This window comes from Echinops telfairi, unplaced genomic scaffold (assembly GCF_000313985.2).
Source record: "Echinops telfairi isolate 266 unplaced genomic scaffold, ASM31398v2 ScPeMD7_70;HRSCAF=299, whole genome shotgun sequence".
Classification (NCBI taxonomy): domain Eukaryota; kingdom Metazoa; phylum Chordata; class Mammalia; order Afrosoricida; family Tenrecidae; genus Echinops; species Echinops telfairi.
This window is the reverse complement of record NW_022103968.1, coordinates 68,091,080-68,105,865: the sequence shown is the minus strand read 5'-3', so window position 1 is coordinate 68,105,865 and position 14,786 is coordinate 68,091,080. Positions and strand designations below refer to the sequence as shown.

The following is a 14,786-nucleotide window of genomic DNA, read 5'->3' as shown; positions in this document are numbered from 1 at the left end:
CCCGGCAGTCAGCCCTACCAAAAAAAAAGCAATGCCATCACATAGATTCTGACTCAAATGAAGCCAAGTAGAACTGCTCCATAGACTGTCCAAGGCTGTGAATCTGTACAGAGCACAGTGCCATCTCCTTCTCCTGGGGAAGGGCTGCTGGCTTCAAACTACCGACCTTTCCGTTTGCAACTAAGCACTTTACCACTGCGCCAGAAGGGCTCCTAGTCCGTCCTAAGATCTGCAATTCTAGCAATTCATAAAAGCAGCCCCTTTGTTAGTAGTGCTTGAAGAGCTTTTGAAATATAATTGCAACATGGTCCAAAATAAAATAAAAATTTAGATTTTCTTTTACAGAGGCTGTGAACAATACTGTCCTTTTTACAGCAGCGGAAAGCCTCGAGACATCCGTTATATTCCTTCAATGAGCTTTGTTCAATAAATGCTAAGCCTTAAAGCTTTTAAATGTATTAAAGTGATTATGATATCATCACTCCAAAGGCATTTCAATAGAACATTAAGACGGAAACAATTTCCCTCCATACAAATGGCATAACAGTAACACAAAGTTGATTAAATGCACATTGTATCAAAAATATTTTCAGTACTTATAGAGATAGATAGATAGATAGATGGATAATGTTAACTACAACCTAGGGAAGAGGAGCGAAAGTGATAAGGCATTCAGAGGAGAGTAAATTTTAACAATAAATTTTCAAAATTTAAATTGTAACTTGATGGTGACTTTGCTTGCTGGTTTATTGGTGAAGTCACACAGCACAAGAGAGAGTGGGGTCAAAATTAATAAATACTGAAAAAGAACAAGTCTAGGTTTTCTCTTCTCATAAGCCCAAATATATTCCCTACTCACTTATGCCATGTTTCCTTAAACACCTCAGTGTGGCAACTGGTGGAAATATGAATCTATTTATGTAAAATGTCGCTTGAAATACCCCGGCAACAACTCTGGAAGGGGCACGGGGCTAACATCAACCCGGGAGGTGTAGAAAAGTTAGGACAATAGATGAGGCATGGGTCAGAGCAAAACTGCAAAACGTAAGATTCTCTGTCTTGTAGGAATATTACAGAATTCTACTAGCACATATAAGGGGATTATAAATTCATATTTGAACTTATCCCCTATTAAACTTTCAGTAAAAGGGTCAGTTGGCTGACTGACAAAGCCAAGGCACCGGGAGGGGTAAAAAGGAGAAGCTGATACCAAGGGCTCAAGTGGAAAGCAACTGTTTTGAGAATGATGATGGCAACAAATGTACAAATGCGCTTGACACAACGGATGTATCTATGGGTTGTGATAAGAGTAGTACGAGCCCCCAATAAAATGATTTTAAAAAAAAAGCCAAGGCACCTTGGTTACATGGTAAAGAAGAAATTCTTGTAGTCACTCCTGACAGATAAAATTAAGAAAAGGGGAGGTTGCAGTTCCTTTTAAGTGTATATAGATGAACTCCTTAAATCTTCATGGTTAATACTCTGCCCTTCTATTTTGCTCAGCTTTGGAGGGAGGATATTTTCCACTGGCACTTAAAATTTTGAGAGCACCCTAACTTGAGATGGATGTGTGACAGGGTATCGTGGTTGTTTTTGTAAAGGGTATCAATTTGAAGCTTGTCATATTTTGGTTTAGTTTGGTTTTGGCTTGTCATATTTTGTATGAACACTTCTCATCAATTTTTTTGTCTCTTTTCAGTTTGTATGCATGGAAAAAGGACCCAAGATGGTGGACTAGGTAGATATACTACCCAGACCCTTTACAACAGTGGTTCTCAACCTGTGGGTCGCGACACCTTTGGCGGTCGAACGACTCTTTCACAGGGGTCGCCTAAGACCATCAGAAAATACATATTTCCAATGGTCTTAGGAACCAAGACACCACTCCTCCCTTTATCTGCCTCCAGGCGGGTCCACCCACATGCAGATAACGCCCACCTACGAGTACCCAGTGTGAAGACTGTTACCAATGCTACACCATGATTCAAGACAAAATTTCATTTATTTTTAATTAGAAATAAATATTTCACAATATATAATTACATATTGTTTTTGTGATTAATCACTATGCTTTAATTATGTTCAATTTGTAACAATGAAAATACATTGCATATCAGATATTTACAGTACCATTCATAACAGTAGCAAAATGACAGTGATAAAGTACCAATGAAAATAATGTTATGGTTGGGAGTCACCACCACATGAGGAACTGTCGTGGCATTAGGAAGGTTGAGAACCACTGCTCTACAACAACAAAAATACAAGAAATCAAGTAAAACATATGAATAGCAATTGTGGAACTCTAGGCTTAAATGAAAAGATAAAGAAGAGCAAATACCAAATTGAAGAAGAAGCTGATCAGAACAGTGAGCCATGGGTCATAGAGGTGGTAAGTTCCCAACTGACCTGGCACAGCACAGCCATTTTGAGTCTCACAAGCAGTCCTCTGCATCAGCAGCACCTACACAGTGTCCGTCACCCAGAGGTGAGATCACCATCGTTACCATGCACAACCTCTCAGTGACCAAAGCATGACCTCCCACCCCCTCACCCTTCTCCCTCTGTCCTTCCCCAACTTGGTGTTCCATATGACTTTACCCACCCCAACAACATTCCTACCCATCCACTACCTTGGCAGCCTGAGAAGCACGCCAGTGTATCCAGGTGCACTTTCACCACCACCACAAAGTCCAAGCCAAGACACTTGGCAAACATCCAGAGAAGAGCTGACACCAGTTCTGTTCTGACAATTCCAGAACATAGAAAAGGATAAACTATATCAAATTCATTTTATGTAACAATCATGACCTTGATACCAAAATGTAACAGATAACACTAAAAAAAGAAAATTATAGATTGATATCCCTCATGAACATAGACACAAAAATCCTCACCAAAATCCAACAACAAATCAAAAAGTGACCAAGATCAGATTCATATCAGGTATGCAAAAATGGTTTAATATTACAAGAACAATCAACGTAACCAACCATCTAACTGAAACAAAGGGCAACAGCCACACGATTGTGTTGATTCAGATAGAAAGACATTCCAACAACAACAAAAAGAAAATATGTATAGAGAGAAAGACATTCCACAAAACCCAACATCCGTTCCTGATAAACACACTCAGTAAAATAGGAATCGAAGGGAAATTCCTCAACATAAGTAAGGGTATATACACCTTAAAGCCAACACCCTGGTGGTGTAATGGGCTACATGTTAGGCTGTTAAGCAGACATTTAAACCCAGCAGCTGCTCTGTGGAAGGAAGATGAAGCTGTCTCCTCAGATAAAGGCTCAACTTCTCATAAACTCTAACAAGCAGGTCTTCTCTGACCTGGAAGTTGAAACTCACTCAATAGGAGTGAGTGAGTGAGTGAGTGAGTGAGTGAGTGAGTGAGTGAGTGAGTTATACAAAGGCAATGGCCAACCTCATTCTCAATGGAGAGAGATGGAAAATATGCCCCTGAAAAACAAGAACCAGACAAGGATGTCCTTCACCACAAACTCCTATTCATTATCATATAGAAAAATCTTAGCCATTGCAATAAGGCAAGAAAAGGAAATAAAAGGCATCCAACTTGGGTAATGAAGAAGTACAGTTATCTCTGTTTGCAGATGAGGTGATCCTATGTAGAGAAAATCTCATAGACTCAACAAGAAAACTACTGAAACTAATAGAAGGATACATTATAGTGGCAAGATCAACATACAGTTGATCAGTTAGATTCGTCTACATTAGTGTTCCTCAAAGTGGGCAATGCCACTCCCTAAGAGTGATCTAGGAGGGCTGAAAAATCAGGAGCTATATTTCAAAAGGCTCTCACTGCCATGGAGCAATTCTTTATTTTCTGAAAAGGGGAAATAGACCACATATTTTCTGAAAAGGGGAAATAGACCACCTATGCTCTACACTAATAAAGAGAACCCTGAAAAGGAAGTCAGAAGAAATGAGATTTATAATTGCCACCCAAAAGATGAAGTCGGAGCTCTCATCCTCTCTTGACCTAAAAACATACTACGTAGCCGTGGTAGTCCAAATCTATTATCGGTACAATGACAGGCACAAAATCCAGTGGAACAGAACTGAACACCCTGAAGTAAAGCCATCTACCTATGGAAGTTGATCTTTGACAAATGGCCAAAATCCGTTAAGTGGGAAGAAATCATCTCTTTAATAAATGGCAAAACTGTATCTATGTTTTCAGAAAAAGGAAACAGGACTAGGATCTCTCATCGTATACAAAATGAACTCAAAGTGGATCAAAAATCTAAATCTAAAACCTAAGGCGATAAATAGCATCAAAGAAAAACCTAGGGACAAACATGGCACACTGAAGTGGTTAAGGAACATATGTGAGTGGGAAATATATTTGGGCAAAATAGGGGTCCTAATGCACGGTATAAATATACAATTAAACATAACAAAAATGCGCAAACAGCAGAAAACAAACTAGATGGTGGGAGGCCTGCTACAAACTAAACATTGGTGTACATCAAAAAATACTTTAACTAGAGAGTTCAAAGATCGCCATGGGAGCCCTGGGAGTCCTGGTCTTGTGGTGGTTATGCCTTGGGCTGCTCACTGCAAAATCTTCAGTACAAACCTACCAGCCACCCAGCAAAAGAAAGGGCTTCCTACACTCTCAGAGAGTTGCAGTCTCTAGGCAGTGCAGAGGAAGCCTGCACCGTAAAGATAAGGAGGGTTGGGGAGCAAGCACCTGCGGTAAAAGGGGGAGGAGAACGCAGGAAGAGCCATCATCAGAACTGTTGCCCCCCAGCCACACAGGTTCTTGTTTTCATCAGCTTTTGCCATAGCTTTTTAATTCTATCTGGAAAAATATTGGCCCAGGGTGAAAGATGATAAATTTTTTCCTCATGGTAAATAAGCAAGAGCAGACCCAACTTTTGAAGTACTACAAACACATGGAGATGAATAAGCCTACACTTGGAAACAAAAGTCATAAAGAGCCGCCTCTCTCGATCTAATGAACAATGTTCTTTCATTGAATATAAAGATTTCAAGCTGATATATCGGCAGTATGCAGCTCTCTTCATTACGGTTGGAGTTAATGACACTGAGAACGAGATGGCTATTTATGAATTCATCCATAACTTTGTGGAAGTTTTAGATGAATTCTTCAGCCAAGTGAGTGAATTAGATATAATTTTAATCTGGATAAAATACACATCATTTTGGATGAGATGGTGCTAAATGGCTGCATTGTGGAAACCAACAGAGCAAGAATACTTGCCTCTCTACTAATTCTTGATAAGATGTCAGAGCTGAATCATGGAAGAGACAACACCCACTTACAGGAAATGTGGGTGTCGTGGAATACCTCCCAACATCTGCAGCCCACAAGAATCTGGAAGACCACACATGGCAAAAGAGGGTATCCTTCCAAAGACATTAGAACCAGGAGTTTGCCACAGTTCCAAAAGGGGAAAACAACTGTATTTCACAAGATGATGTACAAAGAAAGTTTTATCTCAACCGACAAGTTTACATTCTTACTTTTTAAAATCATCTTTCCCCTTGCATCGAATTTTGTTGAGTACCAAAGGAACCCTTTTGGGGCTCTATTTCCTTTTGCAAATTTAATTAAAAATTGGAAAGGAGTAGAGAAGGCTAACTTTATGCCAGTCTCATAAAATTAACTTGATTATTTTGAATAACAGTTTTAACAGAGTGTGTAGAAAAGGGGAATTAAAAGACAATGGAATTTTCCCACATTAAAAAAAGAAAGAAAGAGTTACAGTCTCACAAACTTACAGGGGCAATTGATGCCCATGAGTTTGGTGTTTGGGTTTATGGCACCCTGGTGGTGTAGTGTTAACTCATTCGGCTGCTAATTATGAGGTTAGCAAGTTTGAAAGCACTGGTGCCCCACAGGAGGAAGAAGATTGCTGTTCCCATAAAAAGTTGCAGTCTGGAAATCCACAGGGGCAGTTCTACCTTGTTCTGTAGCGTCATTATGAGGCATAGCCAACTAGATGGCAGTGAATTTGATTAGTTTGGGGGGTTGATAGCAGAAAAACTTGGCAATAACTCACCTGTAAAGGGACTGATCTCTAAAATTTATAGAAAATTCAAGCACCCAAGGGCAAAAAGACAATCTAATTTTGAAGTAGCCGGAGGACATGAACACCCAGTTCACCCAAGAAGACATTCAAGCAGCCAACAATCACACGAAGAAATACTCACATTAGCCATTGGAGAGATACAAATCAAAACACTGAGATATCGCCCCACCCTTGCATGAATAGCAAAGTCCAAAAAGAGAAAACAGCAAATGCTGGCTAGAATGTGGAGAAAATGGAACTTGGAATGGAATGGAAGACAAAGTGGTGTAACCACTGTGGAAAACATACGGTGCCTCCTTAAAAGGTTGGAAGTATAAATACCGTATGATCCAGCAAGTCCACTGCTAGGTATATATCCTAGAGAAATACAAACACTGACATGAGTATATATATGTATACTCATGTTTATCACAGTACTATTCACAATAGCAAAAAGATAGACACATTCAAATATCCATCAAGGAAGAATAGCTAAATAAATTACAGTACATACACATAATAGGACAATGTCAAAGAATAAGAAAGATCTGCAAACACTTCATTACATGAATGAACCTGGAAGATATTATGTATATATAAAAAGTCAATCACTATAATATCTTTATATTTTTATGAGACCATGATTATAAAAAGTCAAGAGAAGAGTTTTGCCTGAAAATAAACATTCTTTGTTGTTTATCAAGAGTGGAATGAGCCAAGATAGTAAATCACTACCTAGAGGGTAGGCACATATTAACTTTGGTGAAGAAGAAAGCAATATATAATGAGAGAAGTTGGCAAAAGATGAGTGTGTTAGTCTGAGTTGACTAGAGAAACATTCATAGAGACTCATATGTGTATAAGAAAGAGCTTTATATTTGAAAATGATGATGGCAACAAATGTACAAATGTGCTTGACACAATGAATGTATGTACATATTGTGATAAGAGCTGTATGAGCCCCCAGTAAAAAAAAATTTTAAAGAGCTTTATATAAAAGAGCAATTGTATATTGAGAAAACATTCCAGCCCAGTTCAGATCAAAGTCCATAAGTCCTATATTAGCCCAAATTCCTCTTCAGACTCACACGGCACATGCAATGATGCCGAATGCAGGAAGATCACAGGTCAGTGGATGGAAAGTCTTGTGGCTCCAATGGCGGTGGAAGCATCTCAATGCTGGTGCCGGGTCTCCACGTGGCTCCTCCAGCTCCAGGGCTCTAGCTCCATCAGTGTGTCTCCATGTGCCTTGTCAACAGGAATGTGAAGCAGAGGGTGGGTCTGACCTCTACTGAGCTATTTATCTCTATTGAGCCTCCAAAAGAAGTCATCAAGCTGCAACCTAATTGACAGACTAAACTCCACCCCTTCACTCAAGTTGACAGGAGATTATGTAACTGCCATAATGAGGAAGGAAAATTAAGATACTAAAAGGGGTACAAGAGTTAAAGTCAACAGAAGTAAATACTATCATATCCCCAATTCTACATAATAATCTATGGGTGGATATAAACAGGTAAGCTGAAAATGAAGAAAGATAAATAAAACTTTATTCATGAACATATGGCTGGCATTGTAGTTCTGCTTTGGGCTGCAATCCACATGGTTGGCAGTTGGAAGCCACCAGCAGCTCTGTGAGAGAAAGACCAACTTGGGCTTTCTACTCCCATAAGCAGTTACAGTCTCAGAAACTGACATCAGGATCGCTATGAGTCAGCAGTGAGTTTCATGAACATGTAGGTTTGACAGGATATTTCTAGATATGTATTTATATGTGCTGCAAATACATCACGAATAGAGTAGAGCATTCCGGGAGAAATGTAATGGAAACTTCTTAGCTATAACCAAACACCTTGAGGGAATGAGTTGCTGTGCTTGGGTACTCAGGACCATAGTCTTAGGGGACATGAAGGTCAATTGACAGAACATAGCCTACAGAGGCAATATGCTACATCTTTGGTGAGTTGTGACTGGGGTAAACGCCTGAGAGCTCAGGGGGCAGGCAGAGCAGCAGCAACCAGGCAACACAGATTCAAGGTAGCTCTCTACCCCGTGCCCTGTGGTCCACAGGCATCCAGCAAGGGCCCTCCCACAGCCAAGATGCTCTAAAGGAAGGTCAGCTCAGCAGAACCAGTGGGGAAGCAGGAGTTCATGAGAAGGCCAGTGAGGTTGTCAGGGAAACCTGTACCTGCAAAAGTAGAGACAAAGCCAAAAAAAGCAGGAAGAAAGGATAAATCTTCAGAGAAAAAGAGTGCAAGCAAAAGGAAAAAGGGGAGCAAAGGGAAAACAGGCTGAAGTAGAAACTAAAGAAGATTAACCTGCCGAAAATGGAGAAATGAAAAAGGAGGAGAGTCCAATCTCTGATGAAGCAGGAGAAAAAGAAGCCAGGTTTGATTAATGTGTATCTACCATGCCTTATCCATGGATCTGTTCTCTCCTTTCTTGTACAATCTAGAGGAATATTTTTATCAACTATTTTCTAAATACAAGTTGTTTAGTAGTTCTAGGAATATTTTTAAGAAGGAAGAAATCCCACTTCACCCCAATTATTTTTAAGTATAAATGCTTTTGATGAGAAATCATTTACTGGTTATTTATTTGGGGGTACAATCAGAAAATAGTGGGATGTTGAATTGTGGGAAGATTTGACGGTCTTGGGCATCAAATTAACATTCCATGGGCTGAGCGGGGGAGAGGGTTGTATTCCTAATATAAAACATACTTAATGGCAATTTGGAATCACTGTCATGCATTTGCATGACTTGAACACTTAAAATTTTGTTTCCATGATTTTATTTATTTTTTAATAGAATTGTGTCCGAAAATCATTTAGTCATCATGGCTTTCTTGTCAGAATTGTGTGCATTCTATAAGACCTTTGGTTGTGGTAGTCCAGTTTTTCTAATAACTTTGTTATGTGCTGTGTTGGGCTGAACATTTGAGTGTTTAGTGTGTGTGACATTAAATTGTGAGTTAGTGGGATTTAAGATGTAATGGCTTATCAACATTTGAAGATAATGGTACTTGATAACCTCTTAAAAATTGCCTCCAAATTTAAAGCTGACAAGTTACTGGAATTTAAAAAAGAATTATATATGCATGCCATTTTAGGATTTTTGGTACATGCATTAAGAGGAGCAAATGAAAAGGGAAGGAAAGAGAATGGAACACATCCTGGCCCACCAAGTCCCAAAGATGATATTCCTGCTCAGAGCAGCCAGTGCACACAGAGGACCATAGGGCTGGCCCCACCACGAGACACGACATCCCTCATTGACCCATATTGCTATGAGGGACAACACTGGAAGCACAGTGAAGGAATTGTGCCTGATCTGACTCCACCACACTAGGGCAAAACGCTAAGGGCGTTCAACAGAGCAGCAAGGGGAGCAGAGCAATGAAGTCCCCAGGGAATACCAAAAATAGACTTTCAGGCTAGGCACACCATCAGAATTGACCAGAAAACCCTCCTAAAGGTCAACAAACTATCCTGGAATTACTTATAGGCTTTTCTTTTTCTTTTCTTTTTTTTTGTCATTGGTTTTTTTGTTGTCGTTCGGTTTTTTGTTTTCACTTGTTGCTTTGTTTTGCTCTGCCTTGTTTCTGTGTTTATTATTTTCTCTGTATTTCTAGCTAGGTAAGATAGGTGGGATAAAAAAATCCAGAGGAGAAAACAACTAGACCTTGTTCTGGGGATACACGGGAGAGGGGAAGGCGAGAGAAAGGAAATGGGTGTTAACAAACCCAGGGACAAGGGAACAACAAGTGATCTAAAATCGATGGCAAGGAGGGCGTAGGATGCCTGGTAGGGCTTGATCAAGGGCAATGTAACCGAGAGGAATTACTGAAACCCAAAGGAAGGTCAAACATGATAGTGAGACAAGAGGAAAGTAAAACAAAATAGATGAAAGAAATAGGAGGCAAAGGGTATTTATAGAGGTGTAAATACAGGCATGTACATATGTAAATATATTTACATATAATGATAGGAAAATAGATCTATGTACATATATTTACTTGCTAAGTATTAATATAGCAGATGGACATTGGGCCTCCACTCAAGTACTTCATCAGTGCACGGACACTCTGTTCTATTAACCTGTCATTCCATGATGCTCACCTTCCTGACACATTTGCTGAAGAAAAAATGGGTGCATAAACAAATGTGGTGAAGAAAGTTGATGGTGCCTGGCTATCAAAAAATATAGCATCTGGGGTCTTAAAGGCTTGAAGATAAACAAGCAGCCATCTAGCTGAGAAGCAACAAAGCCCACATGAAGGAAGCACACCAGCCTGTGTGGTCTTGAGGTGTCAATGGAATCTGGTATCAGGCATCAAAGACACAGAACAAAAGTCATATCAATGTGAATGAGGGGGAGTACAGAGTGAAGACCCAAAGTTCATCGATAGACAACTGAACATCCCCTTACAGGAGGGTCACAAGGAAGAGATGAGCCAGTCAGGGTGCAGTATAGCACCAATGAAACAACTTTCCTCTAGTTCTTTAATGCTTCCTCCCCCGACTATCATGACCCCAATTCTACCTTACAAATCCAGCTAGACCAGAGCATGTATACTTGTAGAGATAAGAGCTGGAAACACAGGTAATCGAGGATTGATAAACCCCTCAGGACCAAAAATGAGAGTAGTGGTACCAGAAGGGTAAAGGGAAGGTGGTGAGAGAAAGGGGGAACTGATCACATTGATCTACATATAAACCCCTCCCAAGGGGGTGGACAACATAAAAGTGAGTGAAAGGAGACATCAGTCAGTGTAAGACGTGAAAAAATAATAATAATTTATAAATTATCAATGGTTCATGAAAGAGGGAGTATGGGGGAGGGAGGGGGAAAATGAGGAGCTGATACCAAGGGCTCAAGTAGAAAGAAAATATTTTGAAAACGATGATGGCAACATATGTACAAATGGATGGATGGATGGATTATGATAAGAGCTATATGAGTCCCCAATAAAATGATTTAAAAGAAAAAGAATGCTGTACAAATTGTTCATAATGTCTCTGTACTTAATCACTTTCATATACCTTCTAACGTGACAAATAAAATGCATGAGGCCATTTGCCTTTACCAATTAATTTAAAATGATATTCTTTTAAATAAAATAAGAAAATGCAAAAAAAAAAAAAAACAATCAATAAAATGCCTGTTACAAAAGAAAAGAGCCTGTGAGTGACCTCTAAAGTGTCATCATTGTTCTCACCCTGACCAAAGCAATGAATAGTAAAAAATCAAACACACATGGAAATAATTACTCCAAAGGGCAATGGGCCATATAAACTCCAGCTTCCAAGACATTGAAACCAAAATACAAATAGTGTCCAACTATCATTGCCGACCTGAAAGCTATCACAATAAAAGGTCCTGAATAGAGTGGGGGGAAATTGTAGAACAAAACTCAAAATCAATTATCAGGCTACCAGTGGATAGCAACTGGTAGAAACCCCAAGACTATAACCCTAAGACAACTGCCAAGCCTAGAAACGAATGTATCCCCATAACACAACTTTCAGCCAAATTATCGGCAGGCCTCTAAGATGATCACTAACAGCATGGCAGTAAGCGCTCTTTAGAGCAATCAACCACATGAGCTCAAAAGGGCAGCATTTTCCCAGGAATAAAGCTCAGAAGGTAGGAATAGGAGCGAAGGATGAACGGAAACAGTAAACACCGGGAGGAAGTAGGGAGAATGCTATTACATTGTGGCGATTGCAACCAATGTCATAAAAATGTGTAGGAATTGTTGAATAGGAAACCAATTTGCTCGGTAAATATCCACCCAAATCACCAAAAACAGCTTTTTAAAAGAAGTTTACAAATGGGGTTTTACAAAGTAAAAGTAAAGGAATTTTAAATCTTAAAATTAAAAAGGAGAAAGGTACTTTAAGGAAGATAGAGGGAGAACTATAAAGAAGTAGTTAGCAAACTCCCATACCAGTCAAGACCAAATCCCGACATGTAGCCCAACTTGTCTAACCCTGCAGGCCAAAAGAAGTGTCTGAGTTTCTCAATGGAAGACAGTCTATAAACAAACAGAAAGAAACGCTACCGGTATGGCCATTTAGTCATCAATTTGGGACCCTTGTGATTTTCTTTATGGAGAGAGTAGCCTTGTCCATCACTCCAAGTACTGCTCCCTGGCCCTGGTGGCTTCCTAAACCAGCCCAGAGAAAGAAACACATAACAAAGGGACAAGAAGGATGAGAAATAAAGGCCATACCATGGGTGACAAGTTTCCCCACTCAAGCAACTAGCCAGTGCCATGGGCCAGATTGATTTTCTATGCGACATCAGAAAGGATTGCCTCTCCCTTACAACACTGCCCAGGGAGATGAAGTGAAAATCATAATTAATTCAGCCAAATTCAATTCTGAGAGTCCGAGTGACAAATAGTTCCCTTATAATATTAAGCACAGACTCAAACATCTTAAAACAGTTGGTGGAAGTTATAACAACACATTCAATGCAATAATGACACAAAGCTACACAATGAAATGCCTATGACCAAAAAATAACTCTTCAATGTCAGGAAAAAATATTGTTTTAAAAAATAAATTCAAACAACAACAACAAAAACTACATTTGGAAAAAATGTGGCCTCTCCTTCCTGCCTATATAAAGCAGGTAAATGTAGAATTACCTGCCTATATACAGCAGGTAAATATAGAATTGAATTTAGCTATCTTGCGTCACTAAGCTAGTAAAAATATTCTCTGTATTACAGGAAAAAAAATATTATTGTGTTCCCAATGCAAGGAATAAGATGGAAGAAGATGCTTCCAGAGCCATTGTAACTTAAATCCATAAGAACATTGAAAGCCAGGATAATCAACTACAAATTAGTTGAATCAACAGAGAAGAATTAGTAACACCCCACACTTCAAAGCTGACAACTAAAACACGATTTCTTTTTGGCTTTAGAGTCTCTTCTATAGTGTATTCAAATGATACAGAATGGAGAGCGATGGATTGAGGCAAAAAATCTCAAACCTAGTTCGAATTTCAGCAATAATCAACCATAACTGGTCTTAGGCAAGTTAATATCACTCTGGAGTCCCTTAATCTCCTACTCTCTAAAATAAAATAGTTGATTTACATGTTCCCCTAAATGCCTGTTCAGTTCTAACATTTTATAATTGTGTGATTATTAGAATCATCCTAAATATATCTTGCTTAGAGTTATACTTCAATGAGATTATTTCCTTGACCCAGCAAGGATGATAATGTTCTGGATAACAGAGAAGATGAAATCCTGAAATTGACAGAGGGTTCTCCCCAAAGTAGACAATCAAAAGATGAGTCTATATACATGTGCATATAGTGTGTGCACATACACAAACCAAACTTTTTCTTACTTCATCATCAAAATATAATATTTATCATGTTCCCATTAGGAAATGCTTCTTTTAACTGATAATATGTGACCAGAAAGGGTGATAAAATCATGGTTGATACCAAGCACAGTCTTTGGAATCAGATGACCGATTCATATACAAGAAAAACGTCAAAAGGAGAAGCTATTGTTTCTCAGCATATTCTCCATCTAGGCCTATATTACAGCGGAAGGTGCTGTTTCCATCTAGATAACCCTTCATCAAAGAATTCTGCATGTCAAAGCAGCAGTTTCATCTTCTACAAGTCATATTCCTTTTATATACTCTTGGAGTTTGGGGAAGTATAGAGTATGAATGGGCAAAATCAGGGTTGTAGGGTGCCTAGAGTAAGATTTTTCCGATGGAAGTCTCTTAGGACAGCCCTTGCTACCTTGAAAAAATGAGCAAGTGCACTGTTATGATGAGGGGGAAATCCCTGAACACAACTTACATTGTTTTCTAAACTGGTGAATAACCTTTTGTGGGAGAGTAAAACCAGGAAAAGTAAAATTACTTAAGATTTTTCTTTTTTGGAAGCAATCTCTTAAATTTTAAAATAATACAGTTTTAAAGAAATCTCTCATTAATTCACTATAACTGATTATAGGATTTGGGGGAGAAAGGACTTAAAGTCTCAGAAAACAAAATTATTAACATATACAAACTATTATGTTAAATCTTGGAATGAATTTTGATTTAAAGAAATCATATCAGTGGGTGCCCACCTTCCCAATATGATCATTGAAGACAAATGTGTGCATAAGCAAATGTGGTGAAGAAAGCTGATGGTGCCTGGCTATCAAAAGATATAGCATCTGGGTCTTAAAGGCTTGAAGATGAACAAGCGGCCATCTAGCTCAGAAGCAGCAAAGCCTACATGGAAGAAGCACACCAGCCTGTGTGACCACGAGGTGTCGAAGGGATCAGGTATCAGGCATCAAAGAACAAAAAAAACAATCATTGTAAATGAGAGGGAGTGTGGAGTAGATACCTAAAGCCCATCTGTAGGCAACTGGACACCCCCTTACAGCAGGATCGTGGGGAGGAGATGAGGCAGTCAGGGTGCAGGGTTTCAACATTGAAATATACAACTTTCCTCTAGTTCTTAAAAGCTTCCTCCCCCCACTATCATGATCCCAATTCTACCTTACAAATCCGGCTAGACCAGAGGATGTACATTGGTCCAGATAGGAACTGGAAACACAGGGAATCCAGGGCAGATGATCCCTTCAGGACCAATTGTGAGAGTGGTAATACCTGGAGGGTGGAGGGAAGGTGGGGTACAAAGCAGCAACCGATTACAAGGATCTACATATAACATGCTT

General features: G+C 39.3%; 1 protein-coding gene and 1 pseudogene across 2 annotated transcripts in view; one reads left to right on the top strand and one right to left on the bottom strand.

Moving 5' to 3' along the window:
- LRMDA (leucine rich melanocyte differentiation associated) overlaps positions 1–14,786 on the bottom strand; it is a 1,590,166-nt gene that overhangs the window by 1,479,647 nt on the left and 95,733 nt on the right. The gene's annotated exons all lie outside the window — the stretch shown is intronic.
- On the top strand, positions 4,866–5,660 carry LOC101645926 (annotated as a pseudogene).